Source organism: Oncorhynchus gorbuscha, linkage group LG01, assembly GCF_021184085.1.
Source record: "Oncorhynchus gorbuscha isolate QuinsamMale2020 ecotype Even-year linkage group LG01, OgorEven_v1.0, whole genome shotgun sequence".
Classification (NCBI taxonomy): Eukaryota; Metazoa; Chordata; class Actinopteri; order Salmoniformes; family Salmonidae; genus Oncorhynchus; species Oncorhynchus gorbuscha.
Window position 1 is genome coordinate 54,489,395 of NC_060173.1, and position 13,481 is coordinate 54,502,875.

At 40.0% G+C, this 13,481-nt stretch overlaps 1 protein-coding gene across 6 annotated transcripts in view; it reads left to right on the top strand.

Moving 5' to 3' along the window:
- Positions 1-3,112: 3,112 nt before the first annotated feature.
- phf21ab (PHD finger protein 21Ab) overlaps positions 3,113-13,481 on the top strand; it is a 76,230-nt gene continuing 65,861 nt past the window's right edge. For all 6 annotated transcript variants that reach the window (XM_046356704.1, XM_046356721.1, XM_046356677.1 and 3 more), the window contains exons 1-2: positions 3,113-3,351; positions 5,867-5,905. The gene's annotated coding sequence lies outside the window, so the exon portion shown is untranslated. The remainder of the gene's footprint in view (positions 3,352-5,866; positions 5,906-13,481) is intronic.

A 13,481-nucleotide genomic window follows, 5' to 3' on the forward strand; every position in this document is an offset into this window, starting at 1 on the left:
AGGTGAAGTTGAGAACGCCAGGAGTGTGCAGAGAACGCCAGGAGTGTGCAAAGCTGTCATTAAGGCAAAAGGTGTCTACTTTGAAGATCCTCAAATATAAAATATATTTGGATTTGTTTAACACTTTTTTTGGTTACGACATGATTCCATATATGTTAGTTCATATTTTTGATGTCTTCACTATTACTCTACAATGTAGAAAATAATACAAATAAAAAACACTTGAATGAGTAGGTGTGTCCAAACTTTTGACTGGTACTGCATAACGATACTTACTCGGAATTGTAACTCCAGTTATATGAGAAAAGTGGAGGCCCATAGGGCTTCGACCCCTGCCCGATCTCAGGACTCTCGTTGAAAATATTTTTTGGGGAGGGAGATTGAGGGGAAATAGCCTCAATATATTGGGGCACCTGTACTCTCATACCCTCAAGGTGTGTGCATAATTAATTATCTCAGGCAATGCTGCTGCTGCTGCTGCAGCAGGGTAAACCAATAGGAGCGAAGCCTCCCTATCTACTCATATGACTGGAGTTACAATTCCTAGTAACTATCGTTCTTCTCTTTGCAATAAAGAAGCTTTTAATTTAATTCCATTTGTCCTCCAAGTATTGCTGAATCGCCTCTCAACCTCAACACTTCCTTCATTGCCAACAAGCTCAAACCTTTTGTAATATTACCATTGCATAGATATTTTCAACTCATGAAGGAACAAACCAATCTTATTACATGCATGAGAGGATATAACAGTGTAATATCAGTGTGGAGATCTACATTATGAGTTTGTTTCTACTGTAACTCATCCTGTATCCTAAACGTGTATATTGTATAAGCCTAGTATGGAATCTATCAGTTTTTGATACATTCTGTTACAATCCACTTTAGTTATACCATTGTAGTGATCTATAAGAATATTTCATTATGCTTCACACATATATATATATATATATATATATAGCTTGACATACAGTGCCTTCAGAAAGTATTCATACCCCTTGACTTAATCCACATGTTGTTGTGTTACAGGCTGAATTAAATATTGTTTTCCCTCACCCATCTATGCACAATATCTCATAATGACAAAGTGAAAACATGTTTTTAGAAATTTGGCCATATTTATTGAAAATTAAATACAGATATCTAATTTACATAATTATTCACACCCCTGAGTCAATACTTTGTTGAAGCACCTTTGGCAGCGATTACAGCTGAGTCTTTCAGGATAGGTTTCTAAGAGCTTTCCACACCTGGATTGTGCCACATTTGCCTATAATTCTTGCCTATTGGTCATTTTTACACAACCAATTTTCAGGTCTTGCCATAGATTTTCAAGTAGATTTAAGTCAAAACTGTAACTCGGGCCACAGGAACATTCATTGTCTTCTTGGCAAGCACTTGCAGTGTAGATTTGGCCTTGTATTTTTGGTTATTATCCTGCTGAAAGGTGAATTAATCTCCTGGTGTCTGGTGGAAAGCACTGAACCAGCGGTCTAAGGCACTGCATCTCAGTGCTAGAGGCGTCACTACAGACCCTGGTTCAATTCCAGGCTGTATCACAACCAGCCGTGATTGGGAGTCCCATAGGGCGGTGTACAATTGGTCCAATGTCGTCCGGGTTATGGTTTGGCCGGGGTTGGCTGTCATTGTAAATATGAATTTGTTCTTAACTGACTTGCCTAGGTAAAGGTTGAAAAATAAATGGTGTTGGAGGAAACACCTTAAAACTTGTGACCGAACTCAGCGTGTATGCGCCCGGCCTGCCACAAGGAGTCGCTAGAGCACAATGGAACAAGGACATCCCGGGAGGCCAAACCCTCCCATAACCAGGACAACACTGGGCCAATTGTGCTCAGCTTCATGGGTCTCCTGGTCACAAATGGTGAAAACCCTGAGTGGTTTCCTTCCTCTCCGGCAACTGAGTTCATAAGGATGCCTTTATCTTTGTAGTGACAGGGTGTATTGATACACCACCAAAAGCGTAATTAATAACTTGACCATGATCAAAGGGGTATTCAATGTGTGCTTTTTTTACCCATCTACCAATAGGTGCCCTTCTTTTTGAGGCATTGGAAAACCTCCCTGGTCTTTGTGATTAAATCTGTGATTGAAATTTACTTCTCAAATGAGGGCCCTTACAATTGTCTGTATGTATGGGGTACAGAGATGGGGTAGTCATTCAAAAATCATGTTTAACACTATTATTGCACACAGAGTGAGTCCATGCAACTTATTAAACAGATGTTTACTCTTGAACGTATTTAGGCTTGCATAACAAAGGGCTTGAATTCTTATTGACTCAAGACATTTCAGCTTTTCATTTTGTATTAATTTGTATTGTGGGGTATTGTGCATAGGCCAGCTTGAAAAAACCCTAAATGTAATCTATTTTAAATCCAGGCTGTAACACAACAATATGTAGAAAAAGTGAAAGGGGTGTGAATACTTTCGGAAGGCACTGTATCATAAACAACTATTCTCAAATTATAATAAAAACATGGCGCACTTGTAAAGGGCGCTTGCCCACGCCTCATATTCACAGCAGCCGTCACCAGAAATCATATGCAGCGGTTCTTCATGCATTTTTGATACTTGGCATAACCGTTTTATTATGTCGAACGCCCATTCAACACTGAAAATGAATGCAGATTGACTAGCTATGAAAAAGAGACGAAAGTAATTGGTACTTTTTCATCAATCGACAATAAGGACAAAATAGGGTAAATGCGCAGGATTGGGACCGTGGCAAGTCAAAACAGCAACAAATTGCTCCGCGTATTTCTATGAACCGAGTGCTACTTCTCTCCAGATGAGTTTCACTGAGTTTACATCCGGGTTTTTTCCCTAGGCAATGGAAGGCGTAGTACCCATGTTCCTTAGGCAAAGTGAAATAAATTCGCAGCACCGTGACAAAAAAATAGTTCGCTTTTCAAACACATTTTCGTTTCACCTTGTGACGAATATCGACTCAAAATTAATAACTTCAACGATATACCATTAATGAATCAATCGATTTGGCGTACAACGGCTACAATTGTTACATTTAAAAATAGTTTTCCTACCCCTTCTTCTCCCTTCTCTTGAGCGCATTGATAACGGTTGTGCTCAGGCTGTGGTGAATGAGATTGAAGAAGAGTTCTTGTTTTGTATCTCAGTTTCTCTCTTTTTGGACAAATTTTATTTAAACAAATAAAAATATACTACGGAGATCTCAGACTCTAATCAATGGAGGGTATTTTAATATTTACATCATAATTGTATCGGATATTCGGTAGAGAGGTATTGGGCTGTTTTGTAAATATTTATTTAATAAATTTCTGAGGAGAGAAGGACTGCTGCTGAGTAGAGTGGAGGGTAAGTGCACGTTGGGATCTTTTATTATCATTTGAAGTTTCATTTTCATTGTTTAGAAACTTTCATTGTTTTCAAATGCATTTGATCCCTATATCCGTAAATCGTCGTGTGTTATTATAGGCAAGATGGCTTGAAGGATACTATTTTTTGTTCATAGCTATTTCTTATGATAGGAGTTGGATGATACTCTAGCTAGCGAAGTGCCCTGCTATTGGAGGGCAGCGGACATGGCTAGCTAGAAAGGGGTTGATTCTAACTTGTAACCACCAGCGCGTGCCTATTTGTGATAATTTAGTCCAATTTTATATTTGAAGCTATCCCAAAAATATTTTTCTTAATTTTATGCTACCGGTGTTTTTATTTTATTTTATAATTACTTAGCTACCTAGATTGACAGCTAGCTTGTTTTCTAACGTACATTTAGGGTTGACAGTTTTATGTAGCGAGCTAGCTAGCTTGCTCTTGTAGTGATTGGCTGCTGTGAAAGCTCGACCTGTACTAGCCGGTTATTTTAGCTTGCGAAGAGGCTAGCTAACGTTAGCTAGTTGACGTGGATGTCTATGTATACATTTTTTTGTAGTTGGTGATAGCTTATTTCTGAAACGAGTTTTAAAATCGTGAAATTTAACTATTAAAGTCTGACTCCATCCCATTGGCTAACAACGTGATGTTGTTCTCTCTAGTTTGCACCAACTAGCTATGTAACAAGCCATTTCTAGCTAACGTTACCTGGCTAACGAAGTCGAATTAAACGTGCGCAAGATGGCTAGCTATTTGTACTCTTATAAATGAAAGTTATAAAACACTTGTTTTGTTGACGCTGAAATACTGTTAGTATAAAATATTATATAATAACATGTTAGCTCAGTATGGAAACATTACAATTCGAAACCCATAATTTAAAATGTCTTAGGTAAATTTATATTTTGATACACATCTTACCTAGGCCTAGCGCTCAATGGTATGTGATGATGGTGCCTGAAGTTTACCTAACCGGCTAGCTAGCTACCTACCTAACTTATTCAGATCCAAAGAGACTGCGCCTTGAAAGCAGTGTAACTAGATAGTGGTATTAAAACAAGCCAATAAGAGAAGTCGCTGTTATCTATTTCAGACAGAAAAAGACAATGCAACTGGTAGCATGGCATTGTGCAAAGCCGGGCCAAATAGTGCTATAGAGGAGTTTGGGCCCTTATGTTATGAAAACGAATCAACTAGCTCACGGAGTAATTTTATAGACTGCACGCCATATTAATCATTATGAAAAATGTAGCTTACTGTTTGCCCCCCAAAATGCTTTAAAATGGCCAAAGTGAGGGCCATTTAGGATGTTTGTGTAAGGTCATGTGTCTATGCAGTACAGTTTATTTACAAGGTAACCTTATTTAACTAGGAAAAGTACGATGAGGTCCTCATCAAGGCATCATAAAGGTTCCAAATCCTTACGCTTCACAGAACTGAACAAAAGTGGATTGTCCCTTTTGTGTGGGTGTATGTAGGCCTAGGCCTTTTTGTGTGCATGTGTATTTAGATCAATCCCCAATGCTGGCTTTAAAAATAACCCCAAACCATAAAACAATACTGTGAGGTTGTAATCTTCTATCTCTAGCATAAATGATGTGAAATCGTGTTGAATGGAAGAGAGCGAGGTTGCTCTGTTGGCACTGACAGGGTAGGAGATGAGGTGGCTGTCGTTCTGTGCGTCTCAGCTCGGCAGGTTAATTACTAGACTGAACCGCACGCCGTTACTCTGATAAAGGCTACCTGCTTAAATGGTCTTGTAATCTATTATTTTCTGAACATTAGATTACGTAGAGATTACTTAGATCCTGTGAAAGCGAAATTTGATAGAAATTATACCCCCAATTGTAAGCTAAGTAATGGTTTTTTTTGTTTGTTCTGCTGCTGGTCTGTAGGACAGTCTCAATACTGTAGAATGGCCACTGGAATTGTTATGAAGTGACTCAAGCTTTAAATTACACTTACTTACTCAGCTTTTCTAGCTTCATAAAATCAACCTCTATAAAGAAAATACCTTCATGGAAAGTAACTGTAGCCCACCTAATGAACTATGTGAGATTTCCTGATTACGTTTCACACTAGTAGGTTTCAAACCAATCTTTGTCATTAGGAAGCATGGGTACTGGATTGTACAGGTGGTATAGATCAGAAGTAGGGAAACCGAAAGGAGCCAAGGGCTAGTATTGTGACCCACTGCTACCGATGGACTGTTATACGTGATATTATTGTCTGTTATGACCACAACCATACATGAGAATTTATTTTTGGTTAACCCACATTTGGTTGTGAATTGTCCTGCAGGTTGTCCACTCATGTTTAACATGACAGACTTCAGTATGGCATCGCTGTATTACTGTCACCTTACAAGTGACTTTGGCTCAGTTGCTTTGGTGGATTTCCAACATTGGGATAACTTAAACATGCTGAAAGTCCCATTTGTGGTGGTGGGGAATCTCATGTACGCCTAATGGGCTCTGCTTGTCCTGTCTTGCAGGGAGTCGGAGAGATTGGAGACCAGTCACACTGCCAGGTGGTGAGTACTGCAACAGCTCCCGCTGTAATTGTTCTCTTGGCCCGGAAATCAATCGGACTGGACGGCTGTAACAAGGCCTCGGACAGACTCGCTGGTTTCCTGGTTCTCACTGTCTATTAATTGTTGAGCCACGGAACCAGGAAAATGGATGCTTTTGTGAACTTGGATTTTAGTCATTGCTCTGCGAATGTCATTTCCGAGTTGTTTTATTTACTCTCGTGCATGCGGAGAACAAAAATCCCAATTCAGAAGACAACGGATTTGTCGTTGGCGTAAACACAAGTTCCCTTTCAGTCGGTACTCTCTGTCAGGTTTTCGGTTAGGAACATGTGGTTCCGGACAACGTGACTGGCAAGATTTTGATTTACAGGACATTTGAGAAATTGACGGGACATCCAAATGCATTGGGTGTGTAACGCATACGTTTGGCCACCGACTGTGCTCAAAATCACATTTCTATTATTGTAATTCACCATAACAGAATAGAAATTAGCCTGTAAAGTTGTAATAAACTATAATGATGTTCTTATACCAACGCAAAAGGGTTCATGAAAAGCAAAACATTTCCTGTTGGATTTTCATCTCTGCTGTATATAACAAATTAATATATATATATTTTTTAATGTAGCCCAGAAGAACAAGTCGCATAAACAGAAAACTTCAAAATATATTTCTATAATATAATTTGCGAATGACCTGTCCTATAGGACATTTTAATTAATACATAACAAAACAGCTGTTTTCAAATACAATCTATGCCTCTCATTTAATTGAACTTAGGCATGAACATTTTAATTTGGTCTAATAAATAATAAAACATGTCTGTCTAGGAACTCCAGGGCCTGCCCGCCCCACACCCCATTTCTGCTGTGATTCAGTACCACAGCAGTGGAAAAAGGCCACTCTAGGCACCCACAAAATTAAGAAATTATTAAATTGATGTAGGACAATAAAATTCAATATGTAAGTAATTCAAATTCGTTAAGTATTCTTCATTGAGTAAGCATATTTTACAATGCTCCTGTGAAACGAGGCCCGCGCCTTGCATTTATGAAAGCACTTGTTTCCAAAGATCTAATTTTATCTCACTCTTAAGTTATACTGGATGATGTTAATAAATGTTATGTTTATTGTACATTGAACCAAAACATTTACAAAACATGTAAAGTGTTGGTACCATGTTTCATCAAATCAAAGCAAAGTTTATTTGTCACGTGCGCTGAATACAACAGGTTTAGTAGACCCGAACGTGAAATGCTTACTTACAGGCTCTAACCAATAGTGCAAAAGAGGTATTAGGTGAACTATAGGTAAGTAAAGAAATAAAACAAGAGTAAAAAGACAGGCTATATACAGTAGCGAGGCTGCATGCAGACACCGGTTAGTCAGGCTGATTGAGGTAGTATATGTACAAGAGGTCGACCGATTGATCGGTTTGGCTGATTTAATTAGGGACGATTTCAAGTTTTCATAACAATCGGAAATAGTTATTTTTGGACATCGATCTGGCATATATTTAAAAATGTAAAAAAATATATATAGTTTTTTACACCTTTATTTAACTAGGCAAATCAGTTAAGAACACATTCTTATTTTCAATGACTGCCTAGGAACGGTGGGTTAACTTCTTGATGCACCCATTCCGTTAGCGGGATCATTTTTGTCAACATCCTCTGAGTTGCAGAGCGCCAAATTCAAATTAAATTACTAAAAATATTTAATTTTCATGAAATCACAAGTGCAATATAGCAAAACACAGCGTAGCTTGTTGTTAATCCACCTGGCGTATCAGATTTCAAAAAAGCTTTTCGGTGAAAGAGTACCAAGCGTTTATGTAAGGACATCTCTCTCAGCTGACAAAACATTACAAACAGCTAGCAGCAAAGTAGATTGGTCACAAAAGTCAGAAAAGCAATAAAATGAATCGCTTACCTTTTATGATCTTCGGATGTTTGCACTCACGAGACTCCCAGTTACACAATACCTCCATTTGGTTGGCGTGTTCTGTTCAGAAATCCACAGGCTCGAGCGGTCACGACATCGCAGAGCAAGTAGTATCCGTAAAGTTCGTAGAAACATATCAAATGTTTTTTATAAACAATCCTCAGGTTGTTTTTCAATATATAATCGATAATATTTCAACCGGACCTTTGCTTTTTCAATAGGAGTGAGAGAGAAAATGTCTGCTCCACTCTGTTGGCGCATGTAAAACGCTGCTGGGCACCCAGCCATCCACTGATGCGATGTGATCTTTCTCACTCATTTTTCAGAATAAAAGCCTGAAACTATGTCTAAAACTGTTCAGACCACGTGGAAGCAATAGGAAAAGGAATCTGGTTGATATCCCTTTAAATGGAGGGAAGGCATGCAATGGAATAGGGAGCTTTCAAAATAGAAGGCACTTCCTTTTTGGATTTTCCTCATGTTTTCGCCTGCAATATCAGTTATGTTCACAGACAATAATTTTGACAGTTTTGGAAACTTTAGTGTTTTCTATCCTAATCTCATATGCATATTCTAGCTTCTGAGCCTGAGAAATAGGCAGTTTAATTTGGATACGTTTTTCATCCAAACATCAAAATACTGCCCCCTACACTCAACAGGTTAACTGCCTTGTTCAGGGGCAGAAAGACAGATTTTTACCTTGTCAGCTCGGGGATTCAATCTTGCAACCTTACAGTTAACTAGTCCAACGCTCTAACCACCTGATTACATTGCATTCCACCAGGAGCCTGCCTGTTACGCGAATGCAGTAAGCCAAGGTAATTTGCTAGCTAGCATTAAACTTATCTTACAAAAAGCAATCAATCAGTCATATTCACTAGTTAACTACACATGGTTGATGATATTACTAGTTTATCTAGCGTGTCCTGCGTTGCATATAATCGATGCGGCGCGTATTCGTGAAAAAGGACTGTCGTTGCTCCAATGTGTACCTAACCATAAACATCCATGCCTTTCTTAAAATCAATACACAGAAGTATATATTTTTTAACCTGCATATTTAGCTAAAATAAATCCAGGTTAGCAGGCAATCTTAACCATGGGAAATTGTCACTTCTCTTGCGTTCATTGCACGCAGAGTCTGTGTATATGCAACAGTTTGGGCCGCCCAATTTGCCAGACTTTTACGTAATTATGGCATAACATTGAAGGTTGTGCAATGTAACAGGAATATTTAGACTTAATGATGCCACCCATTAGATAAAATACATAACGGTTCCGTATTTCACTGAAAGAATAAACGTTTTGTTTTCGATATGATCGTTTCCGGATTCGACCATCTTAATGACCAAAGGCCCGTATTTATGTCTGGTATTATGTTATAATTAAGTCTGGTATTACGTTATAATTAAGCACCAGCAGGCTCGTAAGCATTCATTCAAATTTTGCCAGCAGCTCGTCTCTGTGCTTCAAGCATTGTGCTATTTATGACTTAAAGCCTATCAACTCCCGAGATTAGGCTGGTGTAACCGATGTGAAATGGCTAGCTAGTTAGCGGGGTGCACGCTAATAGCGTTTCAATAGTCACTCGCTCGGAGACTTGGAGTGGTTGTTCCCCTTGCTCTGCATGGGTAACGCTGCTTCGAGGGTGGCTGTTGTTGATATTTTCCTGGTTCGAGCCCAGGTAGGATCGAGGAGAGGGACGGAAGCTATACTGGCAATACTAAAGGGCCTATAAGAACATCCAATAGTCAAAGGTTAATGAAATACAAATGGCATAGACAGAAATAGTCCTATAATTCCTATAATAACTACAACCTAAAACTTCATACCTGGGAATATTGAAGACTCATGTTAAAAGGAACCACCAGCTTTCATATGTTCTCATGTTCTGAGCAAGGAACTTAAACGTTAGCTTTCTTACAACATTGAGAGCATCCTAATTTGAACATGTTTCATTATTTATTTGAGGCTAAATAGATTTTATCGATGTTTTATATTAAGTTAAAATAAGTGTTATTTCAGTATTGTTGTAATTGTCATTATTACAAACAAAAAAATAAAATTAAAAAATCGGCCAATTAATCGGTATCGGCTTTTTTGGTCCTCCAATAATCTGTATCGGCGTTGAAAAATCATAATCGGTCGACCTCTAATTACCAACCTTTCAAGGCACTTCATGGTTATGGACGTGAGTGCTACCGGTCTGTAGTCTTTTAGGCAGGTTGCCTTTGTGTTCTTGGGTACAGGGACTGTGGTGGTCTGCTTGAAACCTGTTGGTATTACAGACTCAATCAGGGACATGTTGAAAATGTCAGTGAAGACACCTGCCAGTTGGTCAGCACATGCCTGGAGCACACGTCCTGGTAATCCGTCTGGCCCCGCAGCCTTGTGTATGTTGACGTGTTTAACCTATCTGGGATATGTGGGACGCTAGCGTCCCTCTTGGCCGAAAGCCAGAGAAAATGCAGAGCGACAAATAAAAATAAATTACTATAAAATCAAACTTTCATGAAATCACACATGTAAGATACCAACTTAAAGCGACACATGTTGTGAATCCAGCCAACATGTCAGATTCCAAAAAAGGCTTTTTGGCGAAAGCAAACGATGCTATTATCTGAGGATGGTAAACAAAGCGAGGGAACATATTTCAACCCTGCAGGCAAAACACAAAATGCAGAAATAAAAATATAAATCATGCCTTACCTTTGACGAGCTTCTTCTGTTGGCACTCCAACATGTCCCATGAACATGACAAATGGTCCTTTTGTTCAATTAATTCCATCCATATATATCCAAAATGTCAATTTATTTGGTGTGTTTGATCCAGAAAAACACTGGTTCCAACTTGCGCAACATGACTACAAAATATCTCAAAAGTTACCTGTAACTTTGCCAAAACATTTCAAACTACTTTTTTTATACAACTTTCGGTATTTTTAAAGTGTTCAATACAGGAAGAAAACAAACTGATGCTACTTCTTCATTGCACAAAGGAAAAACCTCAATCAATTTCTGACATCCATTGGAAGCGATTGGAACTGCAAGAAGATCCCTTAGAAATCTGGATTCCCAATGAAAACCCATTGAAAAGAGTGACTAATAATAATTCTGAATGGTTTTTCCTCTGGGTTTCGCCTGCTACATAAGTCCTGTTATACTCATAGACATGATTCAAACAGTTTTACAAACTTCAGAGTGGTTTCTATCCACATCTACTAATACTATCCATGTCTTATCTTCTGGGGATGAGTAGCAGGCAGTTGAATTTGGGCTTGCATTTCATCCGTACGTGAAAATACTGCCCCCTGTCACCGAGAAGTTAAAGGTCTTACTCACATCGGCCACGGAGAGCATGATCACAGTCGTCCGGAACAGCTGATGCTCTCATGCATGCCTCAGTGTTACTTTCCTCGAAGCGAGCATAGAAGTGATTTAGCTCATCTGGTAGGCTCGTGTCACTGGGCAGCTCGCGGCTGTGCTTCCCTTTGTCGTCTGTAATAGTTTGCAAGCCCTGCCGCATAAGACGAGTGTCGGAGCCGGTGTAGTATGATTGAATTTTAGCCCTGCATTGACTCTTTGCCTGTTTGATGGTTCGTCGCAGGGCATAGCAGGATTTCTTGTAAGCTTGAAAGCGGCAGCTCTACCCTTTAGCTCAGTGTTGATGTTGCCTGTAACCCATGGCTTCTGGTTGGGGTATGTGCGTACAGTCACTGGGAGGAATGTCCTCGATGCACTTATTGATAAAGCCAGTGACTGATGTGGTGTACTCCTTAATGCCATCGGAAGAATCCCGGAACATGTTCCAGTCTGTGATAGCAAAACAGTCCTGTAGTTTAGCATCTGCTTCATCTGACCACTTTTTGTATAGACCGAGTCACTGGTGCTTCCTGCTTTAATTTTGCTTGTAAGCAGGAATCAGGAGGATAGAGTTGTGGTCGGATTTACCAAATGGAGGGCGAGCGAGAGCTTTGTACCCGTCTCTGTCTGTGGAGCAAAGGTGATGTAGAAATGTTTTCCCCTCTGGTTGCACATTTAACATGTTGATAGACATAAATAAACAGCCACGAGAAGTATAGCTGAAAACTCTCTAGGCAAGTAGTGTGGCCTGCAATTTATCACAATATACTCCTCTTCTAACGGCAGCTTTCCCACTCGCCTTCTCCGGGTCCTGACCAGGCACCGACTCTTTGTCATCTTTGTCGCTTCCTCTTGCAAATAACGGGGATGTCAACCCTGTGGGGTGTTCGGAGAATGTCTTGTGCGTCCTCCTTGTTGTATAAAAAATCTTTGTCTAATCCGAGGTGAGTGATCCCTGTCCTGATATCCAGAAGCTCTTTTTTGACGTAAGATACGGTTGCAGAAACATTATGTTACAATAAGTTACAAATAACGCGGGAAAAAACACATAATAGCACAATTGGTTGGGTGCCCGTAATACTGCTGCCATTTCTTCCGGTGCCATTTTTATGAGCTGATATACAACATCCCCAAAATTTTTCATAGGCACACAAAGATGATTTCTCTCAAATGTTTTGCACAAATTTGTTTACATCCTTGTTAGTGAGCATTTCTCCTTTGCCAAGATAATCCATCCACCTGACAGGTGTGGCATATCAAGAAGCGGATTAAATGGCACAATAATTACACAGGTGCACCTTGTGCTGGGGGCAATAAAGGCCACTCTAAAATGTGCAGTTTTGTCACACAACACAATGCCACATATGTATCAAGTTGAGGGAGCGTGCAATTGGCATGCTGACTGCAAGAATGTCCACCAGAGCTGTTGCCAAAAAATGTAATGTTAATTTCTTTACCATAGGCTGCCTCCTTTTATATAATTTGGCAGTACTTCCAACTGCCCTCACAAGCGCAGACCACGTGTAACCACTCCAGCCCAGGACCTCCACATCCGGCTTCTTCACCCATGGGTTTGTATGAGACCAGCCACCCGGACGGCTGATGAAACTGTGGGTTTGCACAAACAAAGAACTTCTGCACAAACTGTCAGAAACCATCTCGGGGAAGTTCATTTGCGTGTTTGTCGTCCTTACTAGAATCTTGACCTGACCATGCTATTAACCCACAGCTCACCCCAAAATGCTTTTCATTCCTGGTAATTACATTCAATAACAAATCACCCCCTGTCTGTTACCACAGAATGGGTCTGTTTTTAAGAGCTGTCTGCCCCTTTCCTAGCTAGGTTACAAGGCGCTTTGTTGCCTGAACCTATGACTGGTCGGTAGGGTAACCTCGATGATGAAGTCTATTTTTGTGCAGTCCAGCCCTGGGTTCCAGATAGTTACCAGAACACATCTTATCACCTAAATTGAGTGAGGTTTGTTGTGACAACAGTACCCACAAGTGGCACTGTCAATCGGGCTACGTCACTGATCGCCAGAGCCCTGAGTACCCAGAGTAGGCCGGGCTTTAGGAAAACCTTGGTTCATGAACAGTTTCAGCTCCAAGTTCCACAATGTTCATGGGTGTCAAGTGTTGTCTCCTGTGTTAGTTGTTCAATTTAGTTTCCCTTCTCCACATCCAGACACACGCCCTTCTGCTGCGTTATCACGTCAACTGTTCCCGAGGCCTAAGCGCCTGTTTTGAGGGAGGAAATATCCTCCCTTCT